Source organism: Danio aesculapii, chromosome 12 (assembly GCF_903798145.1).
Source record: "Danio aesculapii chromosome 12, fDanAes4.1, whole genome shotgun sequence".
NCBI lineage: Eukaryota > Metazoa > Chordata > Actinopteri > Cypriniformes > Danionidae > Danio > Danio aesculapii.
The window spans coordinates 44,353,898-44,374,402 of record NC_079446.1 but is presented as its reverse complement, the minus strand read 5'-3'; positions in this window follow the sequence as shown (position 1 = coordinate 44,374,402).

The following is a 20,505-nucleotide window of genomic DNA, read 5'->3' as shown; positions in this document are numbered from 1 at the left end:
AACATAATGATAAGTTATATAAAATGTACCTTTAATTGTTTTAATTGTTGGAATGACAAATTTTTAAATATAGATTTTTTTTACATTATATTATATAGTTATAAATATATATTTAATCTGAAAAAAAAGGCATTGACTAATATATGAATATATTTTTACATATACATACGTTATATATACATACGTTATATATACATACATTATATATATATATATATATATATATATATATATATATATATATATATATATATATATATATATATATATTATATATATATATATATATATTAGTAATAATAATAATAATAATATGAACGTTTTAATGCTCTAATAAAAAACACAGTAACACAACAACAACAATAATAGTTATATAAAACCTAATCTTTAATTTTTTAATTTTTTCAATTGTTGCGTTGACTAATTAGTAAATTTATATTTTTACATTATATTAGTTATTATTAGTTATATATATATATATATATATTTATATATATATATATATATATATTTATATATATATTATATATATATATATATATATATATATATATATATATATATATATATATATATATACATACATATATATACATACATACATACATATATGCAACATACATACATATATACATACATATATACATATACATATACATATACATACACATAATAAAAACAACAACAACATTTTTAATGCTTTAAATAGCAAAACAAAGTAACAACAACAACAACATAATAATAATAATAATTACCTTTAATTGTTTTATCTTGTTACATGACTAATATATAAAATATATTTTACATTATATAGTATACATTATATATTATATATATATATATATATTAAATTTGAAAACAAAAATATAAAAACATCATTACATAATTCTACTATAAATGTCAACAATGTATATGTGATGCATTGTTTTAATTTCAATTATTTTTTATAATTAATTATTTATAATTAATTTTATAATATAGTTTATTATAACAACAACAATACATATCAAATGTTTTTAATGTACTAATAGTAAAAACACAGTAACAACACAACAACAACAACATTAATAATAATAATAATAATAATAAATTTGATTTACATAAAAGGTATCTTTATTTATTTTTAATGGTTGCATTGACTGATATTTAAGTATTATATTATATAGCATCAGTGTTGGGTTACAGTTGGAAGGGCAACCGCTGCATAAAACATAAGCTATATAAGTTGGCTTTAATTCCACTGTGGCGACCCCTGATTAATAAAGGGACTAAGCTGAAAAGAAAATGAATGAATGAATGAATCCATGTTAGTAATAGTAGTTAGCACTATTACCATTACAACTAGTAACAACAACAACAACAACAACAACAACAACAACGACATAATAATAATAATAATAATAATAATAATAATAATAATAATAATAATGATGATAAATCATAATCAAATTAATAATAATAAGTTTTATATTTAAAATAATAATAAATGTAATATATAAATATACAAATATGTAGAATTTTTCAAACATTTCCTTGCCAACTAGATGAAATCCAATATAAATTTAGTCTAATTGACACTACATACTTTGACATGTTATACAAAGTGTAATTTACCTAAAGCGTAAGCCACCCTCCAAACTCCCAAACAATAAACAATCCTCCGTTACTCCAGTTCAAGTTTTTCAAAAATAAAGTCGTTTTTTTTATTGCATTTCGTTCTGAACTCGGCTGAACCCAACATGATGCCGTCTCCTTAAAAGTGTGCAATACATCATCATAAAAGAAAAAAAGCTAAAGTTTTGATACGGTAGCTCATTAAGATATTATATGCGTCTCTTTGGCTCTCTTTGTCTAATTACGTGTCGTGTGCTCGTGTGGTGTCTGGGGACGAAGGCGAGTTTCAGCCTCCTCATGACCTCTTTTCTCATTAAGAGCCCGAGCTTCGCCATTTATCTTCCCCATCAGAGCTGCTTCACACGGACCGCACCGACAGACACTGCTTCGTAATTATGCCAAATATAAATTTACAGTGAATAATGAATACAGCTGCATTAGCGCTGTCCTTACTGCTGCAAATCACACCTGCTGAAGGCTTCGCTATGAGTAAAGTCAATCTTTATTTAGAGCAGAGCTTCATGGCTATGGGTCATGTTAAAAAAAAAAACGAACTATAGATTGTGCATGTTTAGGACGGCAAAGTAAATCTGCTGATTATATTTGAAGAAAATGCTTGTCATATGTCACTATCAAGTCATGTGTAGTAGGCTATACTAAGGTGGACATGTTTCTTGACATGTTCTTGTCTTAAAGGAACTTTCTTTTCTTTATTTTTTTTGGAAAATAAGCTCATTTTACAGCAACACAGTGGCTCAGGGGTTAGCACTGTCACCTCACAGCTAGAAGGTCACTGGTTCGAGTTCTGGCTGGGCCAGTTGGCATTTTCATGTGGAGTTTGCATGTTCTCCCCGTGTTGCTGTGGGTTTCCTCCGGGTGCTCCGGTTTCCCCCACAGTCCAAACACATGCGCTAGATGAATTGAAAAAACTAAATTGGCCGCGGTGTATGTGTGTGAATGAGAGTGTATGGGAGTTTCCCAGTACTGGGTTGCAGCTGGAAGGGCATCCACTGTGTAAAACATATGCTGAATAAGTTGGCGGTTCATTTCGCTGTGTTGATCCCTGATGAATAAAGGGACTAAGCTGAAGGAGAGAGAATGAATGAATGAATGAAGCTCATTTTATCACTTGCGTATAAGTTAAAAAGTTGAGTTGTACCATTTTTGAAACCATTCAGCCAATCTGGGGGTGGGGGAGCACTTTTAGCTTAGCTTAGCATAGATCATTGAATTGGATTAGACCATTAGCATCTCACACAAAAATACCTTTGATGGCTTTTCCACTGTTACCAGTTTTCCGAGTGGCTCACCACATATGTAAGCGGACTTGGGAGGTGGAGCGGAGTTGACTGCAACGACAGGGTTCGAGTACGACTAAGAACGGTTCCAGAAAGCAGGTAAGACAAAAACTTAAGGCAAAAAATAAATAAATAAACAGGCAAATAACAGGATGAGAATGTGGTGAAATCTGAAAACGGGGCAAAAATCTGGGGGATTTTCTTTTTCTGGATTGCTTTTGAAAACACTATCGGTTGAGTGGGTGGGGGATCGGTTGGTCGGTCATTCAGTCAGTTGACAGCAGCCTCTGGTGGATTTACGCAAGAAGAGCAGGCACAAATGGCACTCGTGACAGAAATTTGAGTATCACTTTATTTTGATGGTCCCTTTAACACATTTTGTTGAATTTAAGTTACATTGCATCTACATGCCAACTAATTCTCATTAGATTATAAATAGACTGTTAGGTTAAGGTTAGGGTTAATGTAGTTTGACATGCACAAGCAAAGTTTCTTATAGTCAGTTTAATGTCTGTTGAAGGAGCAAATCAACAGATATTAAGCGTTACCAATAGTTTTTACAAATACAGTATTTAAATTCTTTAATTCTATTCTTTTGTAAAGATATTGTGGTATTGCTCTACAGAGAGAGAGTTTTAATTTTATTGCCATTTCAGCTTCTATGTCTGTCATGGCAAAAAAAAAACACAAATCAAGTTTACCACATTTTACAAATACCACTTTTCTATAATTATAAAAATATTCTAACAATTAAACGTCATCAACAGCAATAAATAATACACAAGGTAAAATATATAAATAATAATAATAATGATAATATATAAGATAAAATCTAAAACAGTTATTTAAGGTTTGTATTGCTCTACATCCTGCGTGTTTAAAACAATGTATAAGCGAGGCGCTTCTGCGCTGGACTTTGGACTAGCTCTCAGCTGGTCTATTGCGCAGTTTATTTTAGTTCCTCAAAATAACAACACGCCAACAATGCGCCTTAACACACCTCTTTTCTACACCGAAACACCCATGAGTCCACAAAGTGGCACAAATGGATTTGCTATTTAAACAACGTGGCAGAAAACAGGAAAATTAAGTTTGCAATGGTCTGCAAATAGCAACACGTCGGGGCAAACCTGCCTTACTGCGCCAGGTGTAGGGCCCAAAGTGTTTCTGGAGACTGTTTTTATCAAGTGTGATTACAAAAAATGTAATTAATTTTTCTTTTACTATTAGAGGCTGGCTAAATTCACACACGGTTACCACACAACTGTAGATTTTTCCATAATAGGTCCCCTTTAAGGTATTTTATCTGCACAAATGTTAAAGAAGAATCCTAAAGAAGAATAAAGTAATGCATTCAATTAAAAGTGCTCTTACGAAGTTATAATACCAGACAAATTTAATCAACAAGTTCAAAATATCCTTTAAATATAGACAAATACTTTTATTTTTTTGTAAAATTCTTAATTTCTACATTTCTAACTGATTTATTTTAACTTTGCCGTGATGACAGTTCATAATATTTGACTAGACTGTTTTCAAGATACTAGTATTCAGCTTAAAGTGTCATTTAATGGTTAACTAGGTTAATTAGGGAAATTAAGCAAGTTATTATATAACAGTGTTTTGTTTTGTAGACAAAAAAAAAAATTGCTTAAGGTGGCTAAAAATATTGACCTTAAAATGGGTTTAAAAAATAAAATCTGCTTTTATTCTAGTCAAAATAAATCAAATAAATAAATACAAATATTATAGGAAATGCAGTGAAAAATTCCTTGCTCTGTTAGACATATAAAGAAGAAGAATAAGAAAAAAATTAAAAAATAAAAATCACCGGAGGGCAAATAATTTTGACTTCAACTGTACATCAAGTTTTATCATGAACTCCATCACTGGTCATCTCAGGTTAAATATCTATAGTTCTCTGACTGCTAAAGATGATCTGCACTCACCATCTCTCTTCACTCATTGTGTCTGAAGATAAAGGTACTGACGCTATGCTAAGAATAATCTCAGTAACCCACAGAACTCCACACGTGGCTGATGAGGATGTATCGTGGCCCCGGGCATCATTTTCCACAGGCCCAGAGGCAGTGATAGACCTGCTCCTCACGGGTTCAGAAGTTCACAGTCGTGTCTGCAGGCCGTGTGCCAGTCCTGGCATGTGCGTCTCTAATTGCACATCATTGGCATAATGGTATGCAGAAACACGCAGACTGGAGACGTACAGGAAACACACATGCGGAGGCGCCACGCTTCACTCTCAAACAAACAATTAACAGGCTTTTGCATCCATGCTAAATATGCATTGAAAATAATTCACAGATGCATATTCATATTGATGGAATAATACATTTTATGCAAAGTAGGTGCTTTTTTTGTCACTCTTAAAACAAAGGCTTAATGCATAATAGTTGGTTTAATGTAGTATTAAAAAAAGTGTATTTGTGCATCACAGGTGATTTATGGTGTTATAGTAAAGCAACAATAAAGACTTTTATTTTGTCTTGCTAACACTATAGTTAATTAGTCCCTCCAGGATTTTGTAGGACTTTTCTGATATTTGTTGCCTAAAAAAACAGATTTTGCTACAACTTAAAAATTGTGGCAATATCTGCGGCCTTATTTTGCATTGATTTGCTGTAAAAAAAATATATACCATAGACAAAAATCTTTATTATATATATAGGGGTTGGGTTGTGCGCGGCAGGCCAGACTCACGGTGGCAGGCCAGATTGACCGCCAGGCCTACTCCCTATGGCCAGTCCGCCCCTGTATATATACTCATTTTATAACACATCTATATGTGGTGGCACTCTTTCTTGACTTCACACAGAAATAGCAAAGCGTGCGGCATGACATCACTTTGTTGCAGAGATGCTATTGGTCAATTATGTAAACTTGGCATTGCAAGAGGTGGAAAGGAAAAGGCTACATTTAACACAACAAACCTGATAAGTAGGCCCACACGGAATCTGCGCGCACAGAATTCAGCATATTTCCCACAGATTTTTAGCGCAGCATTAAGTCTACTTATTTACTTGTGTAAATGTGTGTACATCTATATTTATTCAGTTTTTAAATTAAGTACAGTAATATTATTGACTAATATGAAAATATTCATCTGATTTATGTACAATGCAGTGTGTAAAGTAATATTTTCTGTATTTTAGTAGAGATATTATATGAGAGACTTGGCTTTGTTTACCAAATAAAGTGAATCTAATTGGATTTGCATTTTAAACATTAAATAAAAGTTTAAAAGATATTATTTTTTATTTCACATATTAAGGTTTTAGTTATGATACTCCCAAAATAATTCCACAGAAATCCACAGATTTTTATGAAAATTCTCAGCAGAAATAGCAATAAACGTTTGCAGATTCCGTCTGGCCCCACTGATTAGACACCTCAAAAACAAACATCCGACACAATACAGCGAGTTTACCCAGGCAACCCAACAAAAGACGAGTCAGCTATTGCTGCAGGAGTTTAAAAAGGAGATAAAAAATGCCCTGTGACAGAGCGAAGGCACAGCACATCACAACCAAGATAGCGCAAATGATCGCAATGAGCGACCTGCCATTTGCCTTTATAGAGAACCCAGGATTTATGCTTATTGAGCACGTAGAACCTTGATTTGAAATGCCATCTTAATTTTATCTTACTATTTTACCAAGAAAAGCTCTGCCAGCCCTTATAAGAAGATTAGACAAACTACACAGTTAAATCCAACAGTCAACTTTATCAAATGAAATAAGTGTAGTTAACTCAAAATTGACTGAAAGTTAATTCAACTGATTTGAAAAGAGTTTTGAACTCACTGACTTAATAAAATACCTCATTACTTCAACTTAAATAGAGTAAGTTCACAGTACTCATATAGATTAGTTTAACTCAAATGCTTTGTTGCAATCGGTTTCCTCAAACGGTTTAAGTTGCCCTAACTTATTGGATTTTACAGTGCTCAGTTGGTTTGAGTTCTCTTCAATTATTTGGTTTTACATTTATTTGTGCTCAAATTGCTTCATTTACTCAAATGGATTAAGTTCACAGTACTCATTAGGATTTGTTTTTGAACTTAAATGATTTATTGCAATCATTTTTTTCAAACAATTTGAGTTACCTTAACTTTTTGGGTTTTAGAGTGTACTTTCCTGTTATTAGATGTACATATTTCATTCACCACAGACATATGGAGTTCGTCCAAATCTCCCATCTACTAAACCTTACAGCACAATGGATTGACTCAATCCTGGATCTGTTTCGTTGCTCTGCTTTATTTATTTTTAATGTATTATAGAATTATCTGATTGGGTTTCGGTATTGGTAAATACTCAAAATCAAATGACTCAGACTCTGACTTGAGGGCAAAATAACCTAATCGGGACATCCCTAGTATTTACAGTGTATGTTTGATATAGTATGTTAAAGCATTATCAAAGTGACACTCTAATGTGACTTTTATTACACAAAAATACCCAGAAAAGCTGTTGATTTGACTAAAACGTTTGCTGTTTGTTCAAACTACTTATTTAAAAAGAGCTGAATCTCAATTCTTGAGCAATTGTTTTGTGGGGGGACAGTTTAAATGTTTATGCTAATTTTATGCTCAATCTACTTAAAAAAACTAATAAGTTAACTTCATCCCTTCATGTTGTCTAAACAGAAATCAAAAGGCGATTGTGTAGAAGCCAGCATTTGGTATAAACATCAAAAACAAACTCGTAGGTAGGCAAAGTGATTTGTCAGTAAACTTTTCAAGTACTCCAACTCTAATGCCTTTTACTTTTCCTTCTTCATTCAAGCACGATATGCCCTAATAATAACAACATTTCAACTCGACTCGAGTAGAAAATCCTATTATCAATTACGGATGTCATCGCGGGATGGAGCGGCTACAAGGCGCGTGCTCGCGGCTCGAAAATTAGCTGGAGCGCTTCCTCTCGGCCCGAAGGATTATCCGTAATCCCCGCGCCTCCTCTCACTTACCCACATCACTCCCTCTACAGCCGGGGCAAATTGTTTTCACGCTCCGGCCCCGCGCTCGCTGCTAAAGACCTGCCTTTTCATCCAATAACATCAAAACAATAGGCGGAGGAAAGGCTAGCATCTGCCATTAGCGGCAAATTGTCTCCAGCATTTCTCTGGACCCGCTGCTGCCTTTCATTTGCTTCTCCCCCTCTGATGGAAGTTACGTGCCACTTTTTTTCGGCTTGAAAGGAAAGGAGGGAGGAAAACAGCAGATTATTGATTCGCCTCTGACGAGGAGACCAACCTAAAAGCCCCGATGAATTGTCACTCATTATTGAAATTACTGAACACTAATTAAACTGGCAGCTGAACTCCCAGCAGGCGCGGCTCATCTGAAGCTGGAATTCAGCTCACTGGACGGAGAGAGAGAGAGAAAGAGAAAGAGAGAGAGAGAGAGAGAGAGAGAGAGAGAGAGAGACTAAGCCTTGCATGGGTGTTAATGAGATTGGATTTTCTCCTTCAATCAGGCCCTCTTTATTTGCACTCCAGTGTGAGTTTGTGAGCTTCAAGTAAAGGTAGAAGCACTCTCTGAATGGATGTTGCGTAGGAAAGACCAACATTGAAATGGGGACATTGTGGAAATATTGTATCCCTTTTCATAAGATGCAAGACCCACATGTTCAAAATGGCTTGTAATGCATAGTAGCACTGACACTTCTCTCTTTTAATGTTTTGCTGTATATTATTGACATATCTGTATTGTTTTTGCATCGTTTGCTTTTTAGTTGTGCTGTAGAATTGTTTTTTTTTACTGGTGTAAAGCACTATGGTCAACCTTGGTTGTAGTGGATGGATGAATGAGTGGGTAAGTGGGTGGGTGGATGGATGGATGGATGGATGGATGGATGGAAAACATGATCATGATGAATGAATGGCTGAAAAAAACAGAATAGATGAATGGATGAATAAATGGATGAAAAAAACTATAGATGGATGGATGAAAAAACAGAATAGATGGCAAAACAGAATGAATGGATGGATGGCTAAACAGAAGGAAAAACAGAATGGATGGATGAGAAAACAGAATGGGTGAATGGAAAAAAGAATAGATGGATGGGAAAATTGGAGGAATGGATGAATGGATGGATGGATGGGAAAACAATGAATGGATGGATAAACAGAATATATGAATAAATGGATGAAAAAACAAAATCGATGGATGGGAAAACAGAATCGATGGAAGTATGGGAAAACAGAATGAATGGATGGATGGATAAACAGAAGGAAAAACAGAATGGATGAATGGAAAAAAGAATAGATGGATGGGAAAATTGGAGGAATGGATGAATGGATGGATGGGAAAATAATGGATGAATAAATGGATGGAAAAACAGAATGGACTGATGGGAAATCATAATGGATGGATGAAAGGGAATAACAGAATGGATGGATTGATGGAAAATCAGAATGGATGGATGAATGGATGGACGGAAAAACAGAATGGACTGATGGATGAATGGAAAACAATGAATGGAAAAAGAGAATGGATGGATGGGAAATCATAATGGATGGATAAAAGGAAAAACATAATGGATGGATGGAAGGAAAACAGAATGGATGGGAAAACAGAATGAATGAATAGATGGATGGAAAAACAGAATGGACTGATGGATGGATGGAAAACAATGAATGGAAAAAGAGAATGGATGGATGGGAAATCATAATGGATGGATGAAAGGAAAAACAGAATGGATGGATGGATGGAAAATCAGAATGGATGGATGAATGGATGGACGGAAAAACAGAATGATGAATAAAAGGAAGATGACGGATTGATGGAAAAAAATTTCTGGTGTCTCCAGAATGTGTCTGTGAAGTTTTGGTGTAAGTTGTGTTTGTGTGTGTCCCTTTAAATGCAAATTAGCAGCTGCTTTACAGAAGTGGGCGGAGCTTATAAAGTCAAAGCTTACTGGAAGTAGCTGAGACTTTTATTATTTCAGTATGTTGATGCGGGGCCCTATTTTAACCTTGTAAAGTCAAGCGTTATTTTGGGGTTTCCGCCTGGATTTTGCCATCCCAAATTCACATGCACAGGTGTAAATTCAAAAGCTTGGTCTCATTTTAAAGAAAACCCTTTGAATTTTCATAAAACACTGTTGAAAGTGATTAAAATTATTGAATATGTTGTCTGTTATAATAAACCCCTCCAAAAAAAGAGACGCTTTTTTTTTTGTGAACCCAAATTTGAAAGTGTACCTTCTAGGTTCTGTGTAGTCTAGGTTGCTGTAATCAATTTTGTTGGTTCCTGCACATGTCAGTAATCATAGGAAAAAAGAAAAGTGTCTCGATCATAATCTATGCAAAAGTTATTCCATTCCAACTGATGATAGGAGAACGGAACCACTTATGGGGGTATTGGGCCATTTTGAGTATAATCATATAGGGTCTAATATAAACAAAGAGGGCGGCATGGCAGCTCAGTGGTTAGCATTGTCGCCTCACAGCAAGAAGGTCACTGGTTTGTGTGCTGGCTGGACCAGTTAGCATTTCTGTGTGGAGTTTCCCCGTGGAGTTTTCATGTTCCCCCCAAGTTGGTGTGGGTTTGCTCTGAGTGCTTCGGTTTCCCCCACAGTCCAAACACATGCGCTATAGGTGAATTGGATAAACTAAATTGGTCGTAGTGTATGAGTGTGTGTGTGTGTGTGTGTGTGTGTGTGTGTGTGTGTGTGTGTGTGTGTGTGTGTGTGTGTGTGTGAATGAGTGTGTATAGGCATTTCCCAGTACTGGGTTACAGCTGGAAGGGCATCCGCAGAGTAAAACATATGCTGGAATAGTTGGCAGCTCATTCCGCTGTGGCGACATCTGAAATTGATTGAATGAATATAGTCATATATTTTAAATATGTGGTTTTAAAAAAATTTATGTGTACAACTTTAAATTAAAACAATAATAATAATAAAATAAAATCTATTAAAAATAAATAAATATAAATATATATATATATCAAATTAACTGTATAATACGGAAATATAAAAAGTTCTATACATTAAGCATCTAAATGTTTAATAATTAAGCTCAACTTGTATTCACTGTAATTACATGTTGTGCTTAAGATGCTAACTTTAACAGCCATCAAATCCTATATTGAAAATAACCTTTATTTCTTCTTCTTTTTAAAGCCCTGCTTGAAAAGCCCTATTCCCCTCCACATAAAGCAGTGCAGTCATTCATGTGCAGACGAGAGCTAAAACGCAGTCAGAACCTTTGCTGCAAGGAATAAGATGAAGACGACGTGAGCAGATCACCGGTTATGGGGCCAAATCTTAACCACGTTCAACAACAATAACCAACTCGCCGTTTTCAAGTGTCACCTGTGCTCTCTCTCTTGGCCAGACATGATGGCGCTTTTTGTCTCCGCATCCCTGCAGGAAAATGCCCTTCAGAATAAACGCACGCTTTACGCCGCTATTTGAAGACGGCTTTCCTGAGAGATTCCTCTCCAGTTCAATTCTCCAGAAATGTAGCTCCTTCACCCCGGTAAATAGCACTACACTCGAGCCGTCTGGCAGCAGTCCATATTTATTAGAAATCTTGACTTTCGGGGTGTTTTCTCTGCCTTTTTTCCCCCTTGTTTTGAAAATCAACAAACAGAAAGCTGGCAATGTGTGGCTCATTTTATCAAATGGTACACAGCTTGGTAATGGTCTCCCCAGACGATTCCAGCTAATCTATGCTGATGACCACAGGGACGCCGATGATTGTCATGTTAGGAGGGAAGAAAAAAAAGGAAAAAAAAAAAATCAGAACAATCATGTTGCGTCAGTTCTACCATTAAAAGACTTGCTTCTCTGCAAATTTCTGCACGCAGTAATTAATACTCTGGGGCTTGCCTTCACCAGACTGCTACTCCAGGCAACGAGATGCCACTCACCTGATAATTATTTTAGGAAACCATGCACAACTGAATGTGATTGACAAATGCAACATTGCTGTAATTGCCTGAAGCGTACAGAGAGTGTGAGAGAGAGAACGAGAGAGAGAGAGAGGAGAGTTAATGGCGTTCTGTCAAATGAAAGCAAACTAAAGAGGACGAGCTGCAGATCTCGTCATCTTCTTCAACACATGTGGACACTTACAGGTGTCGGGTCAGATGCATTTGCCACTTCTGATCGCATCTGCTCAGGGTTTGAAAGTAAAGGCATGCTAGTCAATGCTTTAAAAATACAGCACAGGCTGTGCTACAGGTTTGTGGTTTAAAGGAGCTGCTGAGCCTGTTTAGTGGAGTAATTACTTTTCTAACCTTTTCTTGCATGTTGACATTACAGTGGACGGATTGTAAATAGCATCTTAAGCAAACAGGCTGTTATGGGTCATCCAAACTACCAATAATGGTAATTATACACTCAAAATATACACTTTTGTTCAAACAACTTATTTAAAATGAGTTGAAACAACACAATTCCTGGCGGTTCATTTCACTGTGGTGACCCTTGATTATTTAGGGACTAAGCCAAGGGATAGTGATTAAGTGGACACATTAGGGACAACTTAATAGTTTTATGTTCAGTCAACTTAAAATTATATATAAAAAAGCATGAATCTAACTTAATTTGGGTCATTCTTTTACACAGTACTGCCGCAGTCAAACTAAAGTTTGAACTTGCGAAATTCTATCATACGATGCTGCAAAAAGGGTTGGGATTAAACAAGATGATTGGACATTTAAAAAAGCGAGCGATTGGTCCCTGTTTTAAATTTCTGTTCAGAGAGGTCTTTGATTGGTCTCACGCAGAGTCACGTGATGCGACTTTGCACATCAGAGTTTACCAAGCTTGAACTTTCTAATGCAGCGAACTGCGAAACTTGTTGCACAAGCTTGCATTTCTGGTCTGTCCAACACAATCTCACGGCAATTCCTAACTTTGATTTAGTGGCTAATTCGTATGAATTCGTACGATCTAATTCGTACATTTTCATACGATTTGCTCATCCCCCAATGATGGTTGGGTTTAGGGGTGGGGTTAGGTGCCATGCCTCCTTTTTAAAATCGTACAATTTCGTACGACTGAACTCGTAGGAATTCGTACGAATTAGCCACTAAACTGACAAAACGTAAAATACTTACGTTTTCTCGTGAGATCAGGCTGGTCTGTCACATTAGAATGTGTATGAAGGGATGTCTATGAGAAGATAAGTGCAGTGTTACCGCAGCTTTTCAAGTTGCATGTTTTTAAAAACTATATTGTCTATATATTAGCTGTATGTCTCGAACATCTTATTTGTATGTGAATTTTGGGGGTGAAAAGATAGAAATCACATTAGAAATGTTTAAAGGAAACACCAATATGCACAAAAATTGTCAAAACATGCATTAAAAAGAATAACCTTTTCAGCTGATGAAAAAAACTGTGCATAAACTATGATGGAAACACATATACTGAATGAATTCCAGCATTTGCTTTATTTGCAAATGTTTTATGTGATATTGCAATCTTGTGACACTTTGTAACTTTTTGATTAAGTGACTAAATTGTATGAATTTGTACAATCTAATTTGTACAATTTACTTATCCCCCAAGGACGGTTGGGTTTAGGGGTGGAGTTGGGTGCCATGCCTCCTTTTAAAGATTGTACATTTCTGTATAACTGAACTGAAATTAGACACTAAACTGACAAAATGTGAAGTAGTTACATTTTGTCATGAGATCAGGCTGGAAATTGATTCTAATTAACATTTTTAGATGGAAAAGCTTGTGAGTCTAAACTCTACAAACATGAATTTTGTGGAATACATTATTTCAATTATACATTACAAAAAGTGACATTGAAAACTCTCGACCTGGCATACGGAAGACATTAGTCATTTTCGCTGATCTTTGTGGGATCATATTGACAATGTTGTCATACAGAATGTATGCAATGCATAGTTCATCATATATTTTTATTTAATGCCATGTCAGCAACAACAGCTGTTTCCATGGCAAAACTATTATTCACAATAAATAAATAAAAAAAAAACCACAAACAAAAACACAAGATAAACTAGATATGATTATTCATATTATTATCATAAAAATTCTAATAATAACAATAATAATAATATATTTTATTTATAACGTGCTTTTCTAAAACCCAAAGCGCTTAGAAGAAAGTAAAAACAACAAAGCACAGTAAACAATAAAAAAAATACAATTAAAAAAAACGCAGTAAGAATAAAAGAGACATCACAAATTAAAAACAGTCCTAAAAAGATGAGTTTTAAGTAGCTTTTTAAAAGCGTCCAATGAATTGGCATTCCTAATGTTAGTGGGAAGAGCATTCCACAGTTTGAAATAAAAATTCTAAACATTTTCCTGTTCATTTAATTAAGAAAATAAAACAAAACAAAAATAACATCTACAGTCATTAATAGCGGGACAGTTCAATAATATACAGTTGAAGTAAGAATTATTAGCCCCCTGTTTATTTTTTCCCCAATTTCTGTTTAACGGAGAGAATACGTTTTCAACACATTTCTAAACATAATAGTTTTAATAACTCATTTCTAATACCTTATTTATTTTATCTTTTCCATGATGACAGTAAATAATATTTGACTAGATATTTTTCAGCACACTTCTATACAGCTTAAAGTGACATTTAAATGCTTAACTAGGTTAATTAGGTTAACTAGGTTAGGGTAATTAGGCAAGTTATTGTATAATGATGGTTTGTTCTGTAGACTATCGGAAAATAAATTAGCTTAAAGGGGCTAATAATTTTGTTTTTAAAAAATAAAAAAATGCTTTTATTCTAGCTAAAATAAAACAAATAAGACTTTCTCCAGAAGAAAAAATATTATCAGACATCCTGTGAAAATTCCCTTGCTCTGTTAAACATCATTTGAGAAATATTTAATAAAGAAAAAACTGTTCAAAGGGGGAATTATTCTGACTTCAACTGTATGTGTTTAATGCAACGCATATAAAGGGGACCTATTATCCAAAACATTTTCATAAGGGGTTTAAACACAGCTGTGTGGCAATAGTCTGTGAATATAACCAGTTTCTAATCTTAAACATTAATTTTATTAAAATCATACTTGGTTAAAACAGTCTGCAGAAACACTTTGATTGACATTCTCCCTTTGTACATGTCATCAGAGGAGGAAAGCCTGCCCATTGGTGATGATATCTCTCTTTCATTAGCATAGGATGCAAGTCTTGATTTTGAATCTGCCACTATGTTGACGCAGGAATGTGTAGCTCTGCCCTCTTTTGAAAAGAGCACAGTCTCATTTGAATTTAAAGCGACAGTCACCAAAACGACACAATTAGGATCAAAGCCTAAAAGAGGCAGGTTTAAAGAGTTATAAAACAATATTTGTAGGGTATTTTGAGCTGAAACTTCACATACACACACATACAGTTCCCAAACAATGTTGTTTCGCTATTCACTGAGCTAAAAACAAAGCATCTTGCTGAAAACCTGCTTAGCTTGTAAATCAGCTGAAGCACTGAAAGATGCAGTGGAGTTTGCATCGAGTGTATGGAGAGATAACGTGTGTTTGAAGCAGTGCTGGTCTCTGCGTCCATCCGTCAGTCTGAAGTCTGTTAACAAGCCAGAGTCAAGCTCTTCATCTGGAGCTTCACCATCGGGAGCAGAGCAATGCAAGCCTGGTCTGAAGCATCCAGAAAAACTGGGCTTCCTCCGTCCGGAGCATTGGGGAAAACGGCCAAAGTGCATAAATCCATTTTAATGATGGCTGGGAAGTGATTTGATCATGACATGCATATTCTGGAGGTATAGAAGGACGTACGGCAGGAAGCAGATTAAGGGGAAGTGGTTATTTATTTATTTTTTTGGCCTATTACTATAAAAGGAGCAACACAGATTAAAAGATATAAAACATATATTTGATAAAATGATATAAAGATGAATTAGACAAGCCTGTTGGCCTGCTCAAATTATAATGTTTGGGTTCATGAACTCTTAGTAGTAAAAAATAGGTAGTGAGACTTCTTTTAAGTATTCCTAAAGTTATGCTCAGACTGCTCAGATGCATAAAAGAAAAAAAAAAATGTATATAAATTTATCTATACCATAGGTCTCAAACTGGATTCCTGGAGGGCTGCAGCTCTGCAGAGTTTTGCTCCAACCCTAATCAAACACAGCTGATCCAACTAATCAAGGTGTTCAAGACTATGCAGCATGTGAGAGTTGGAGGTGGTTGAAGCTAAACTGCAGAGCTGCGGCTCTCCAGGAATTGAGTTTGAGACCATTGCTCTATACATTTCTCATAGATGACAATGGCATTACATGGAGAGAAAATTACATTTTAAAAACTACAGGGTTGTTGTAACCCAGTGTAGCATCAAATATACTGTAGAGCAAAGCAAATCACTGGGTTAAAATATGCAATTTAAAAATGGATGTCAATTTTGTGTTTGACCATATTTGACCCAAAATTGTGTTACGACAAGCCAGCATTTTTCAGTGTAACAGATCTGGCAAATATTTCTTTACTTTAAGTAATACACTCTACAAAAGCTGGGTTGTTTGAACACAAATTGGGTAAATTTATGCACAGCCACAACATTTTGGGTTCAATTTATTCCTATAAATTAAATCCAAAAAATGAACCCAACGGTTGGCTGTATTTTACTCAAAATAGGGATGAAATAACCCAGCAATTTTTTAAAAGTGTAAGCACGCAAACAAATAAAGTGTATGCATATGCACGGAAAAAATCAAGTCAGACAAAAAGAAAACAGCATAAGCATTGTGTGTCTTTCATAATCTAAGATCTTATTTCTCAATTTGTGGACAGATTTGCCAATATATGTATCAATAATTTGCCAATAAAAAGTACAATAGTTATTTAGTGAAACTGTAAAAAAAAATCTTCCCATCAGTGATCTCCATTAGAGTTTAATGTTATATCTAATGCTGATAATGTTTATTGCATTATATTTTCTGTGTGTTACCATGATAGTATTTAGTAGCTGTAAATGACACTGAGCATCTTCAATATATTAGTACACTCTATTAAGCGATTAGTTGAGTAAATGATTAAGCTCGTTGTCTTATAATTAAGTAAAAAAAAACTCAAAATGCATAATTATAAAAAGTCAAAGGGTTTACCGACTTTTTTAAAACTAAACTCAATGTGTTGCTTTTAGGGCAACAAGTTTACTCACTTTTTAAAGTAAAGGAATTAATTGCTTTTTACATTGTATGTTTCTCTGATTGTGGGAAAAGTTGTTTGTGATGAACTTTGGTTCATTATATGATTTTCTCATCACCACATGCTTGTGTTTATGTCTGTGTAACAAAGGTATGATGTGTAGTGCTATTAATTCAAAACTCTAGTGTAAAATACAGTACATTAATGAATTACAGTAATTTACTGTTTGATTTTGAAAAGTATTTTAAGGTTTCTATGGAGTCGGTTTTGTTTTTTTAAATTATTCAATCAAAATATCTTGTTTGAGAGCTAAATTAAATTCATTTTAATAAAAAAAAAAGTTTGTAATTAAAGTTTTGTTAGAATGACTTTAATTTTAAAACACTGTAATACTATTAATACAATCATTTGCACTGCAAAAAACAAAGAATCTCTTAATTTTTTCCATTTATGACAGTCAGTCAGTCTTGAAAAGCTGTGGGCATAACCCAGGGTTTCTGCAGGTTTCACCAAGTCAAATTTAAGTCTTTTTAAACCATTTTAAGACCATCAAGAACAAAATTCCTGACTTATTTAGGGCCAAACACTATGGATCTTTATACAATACAATACAATATTTATTTATAAAAAAGCACATTTGAAAACAACCAAGGTTGTAAAATATATAAAGGAATATAAAAGAAACATTTAACAAATAAAAGCAATAAAACAGTGATCAAGGAGTATTAAAAGCAAGAGAAAATAAATAGATCTTTAAAACAGACTTAAACACAGAAATGGATGGGGAAAGTCTAATGTGAATTGGTAGACTGTTCCAGAGTTTAGGACCAGCAACAGCAAACGCTCGATCACCTCGTTTTTTTAGGCGTGTTCTGAGATCATAAGATCTCAATGATGGAGAGGGGGTATACGGACAAAGAAAGTCAGTGAGGTACTGAGGAGCAAGATTATTGACGGCTTTGTAAACGAATAATAAAATATTAAAATTAATTCTGTATGTAATGGGTAACCAGTGAAGAGCAGCTAAGATTGGAGTTACCGACTCATACTTGCGGGTGCCAGAGAGTAGTCTAGCAGCTGCATTTTGTACCAGACAAGAGAGAAGACTGAGAACTACCAAAATAGAGAGAGTTACAGGAATATAGACTTGTTATGAAGGCATGAATCACCGTTTGAAAACTTCTCTGGGATAACTTGACTTTAGACAGTTGTCTAAGGTGGTAAAAGCACTATTTTACCCCAGTACTGATAGCCCAACAGAAAAAATAAATAAAAATTACTTTCCCCATCGGAAAACTAATTCAAATGATTTCTTAGCCACATATTTTAAACAATGTGTCAAAACAAGCAGAGCCTTGGTCTATACATATTTATTCAACATTAAAAAAATAATAATAATAAAATAAATCAAATCTTGAAATGTATGAACAACAGACTGTTATAATATAATGAAAAGCCCCAAGCCACTGTTTTCAGATGTCTCCATTTTCTGCCATCCACACTGACACAGAACAGCAGCACTTTAAAACCGAAATGGCCTCTCCAGCGTTTTCAAAATGCTTCGTTTTAGGGATAGTGTGGAGGGATTGTGTAAGCATAGCAAAACGTATGCGTTTTAAAACTAAAACGTATAAGTGTAAACTGGGCCTTACACTACCCTAAGCACAACCTAACAGTCTACTTATATTCTGATGAGATTTAGTTGGCATGTATTGTAGATGCAATGCAACTTAAATTCAACAAAATGCGTTAAAGGGACCATCCAAATAAATGTGATACCAGTGACAGAAATAAAATGTAGAAAGTAGCTATTTCTGCACCTCGGGCTAAAAATTCAGTCAAAACCTATAGGAATTTCCAAATAACCTGTTGAAATTTCTCATCAGAACTTCAACCTTTAATCAGTAAAACTTTAGTTGGTCTCTCCTGTTCACAGTCAGAAGTGTCCGTCTAGTTTATACAGCGAGTTTAAATGTGCGCTCTTCAGAAGCCAGGCAGCAGGAGTCTACAGTGGATGGAGAGAATTAGCGGGAAACTGTAAGGAGGAGAAACGTAATTGGCAGGTTTTTTACCTCCTAGACTTTCAGACTGACGGTGTGGATGAAAAGAAGTCTTGTAATAAAGTGATGCTGATGTTCTTGCACTCTCTCATCTCTGTGATTAAACACACGAGCAGGAGTGTGTGTTTGAGAGATGCTCATTAACCGTCAGAACACACACTCACACACCTCACACACAGTAAAACATGCAGAAGAGCGAGTAATGAGCGGCTCTTGATGAAATACAGCCAGGAACAAATCTGTAGCAGTCGCCGTGGGTGATGATGTCATTACCACCCTCAGTCACACTGTTAGACACTGGCATCTGCAGATTCAATATGGCTGAGCGCTTAACTATGAGATTATGGTCATTAACTCTTTAAATACATAATAATGTATTAAAAACTCATATTTTTTAATCATTTATTGGCATATACATTTATTTGTTCGCATATTTGCTTAATAAAAATACTTTTTATTAGAATTTTGTCAATTAAAATATGGACAAATGGATTAAATAACCACAGTACATTTTATTTAAAACTAACTTCAACAGGGGCAACACGATGGCTAAGTGGATAGCATTGTCACTTCACAGCAAGAAGGTCGCTGGTTCGAGTCCAGGCTGGGTCAGTTGGCATTTCTGTGTGGAGTTTGCATGTTCTCCCTGTGTAGGTGTGGGCTTCCTCCGGGTGCTCCGGTTTCCCTCACAGTTCAAACACATGCATAGGTGAATTGAAAAAACTAAATGGGCTGTAGTGTGTGTGTTTGAATGCAAGAATGTATGGGTGTTTCCCAGTACTGGGTTGCAGCAGGAAGGGCATCTGCTGCGTAAAATATATGCTGGAATAATTGGCGGTTCATTCCACTGTGGCGACCCCTGATGAATAAAGGGAATAAGCCAAAGGAAAGTGAATGGATGAACTTCAATGGAATGTAGTTAAAACCTATTTTAAGTATGCTAGCATGTCCAAGAAGTTGCTTGATTAGTTACTTGAGGTAGTTTTTTACTTAAGTAAAAATAAAAATCCTTAAAAAAATTTTAATAATTACTTAAGTAAAATAAAAATAATAAAGAATTCTGCAGTGCACTCCACAATAAATACTTTAAAAACAAATGAACTACAATTACTTTTGTTTTATAAATTCAAGATTCATTACCTCCATTTACTGCAATCACAACCATTTACAATCGAAGTGCAAAACATAGTAGATAATCTAAATCTCCAGTGAAACTAAATATTTAAAACACAAGCAAGTCTTTCTTACATTTAAAACACACAATCAAAAACGTAATTTAGGATTGGTCTCAATGTGTATGCTTCCCTACTATTGATCTTATTCTTCAATGTGGAAGTGAACTCGTATTTGCGATTGTTTAGGAACTTCCGATTCAGTTGCCTATAGGAGAAATGAC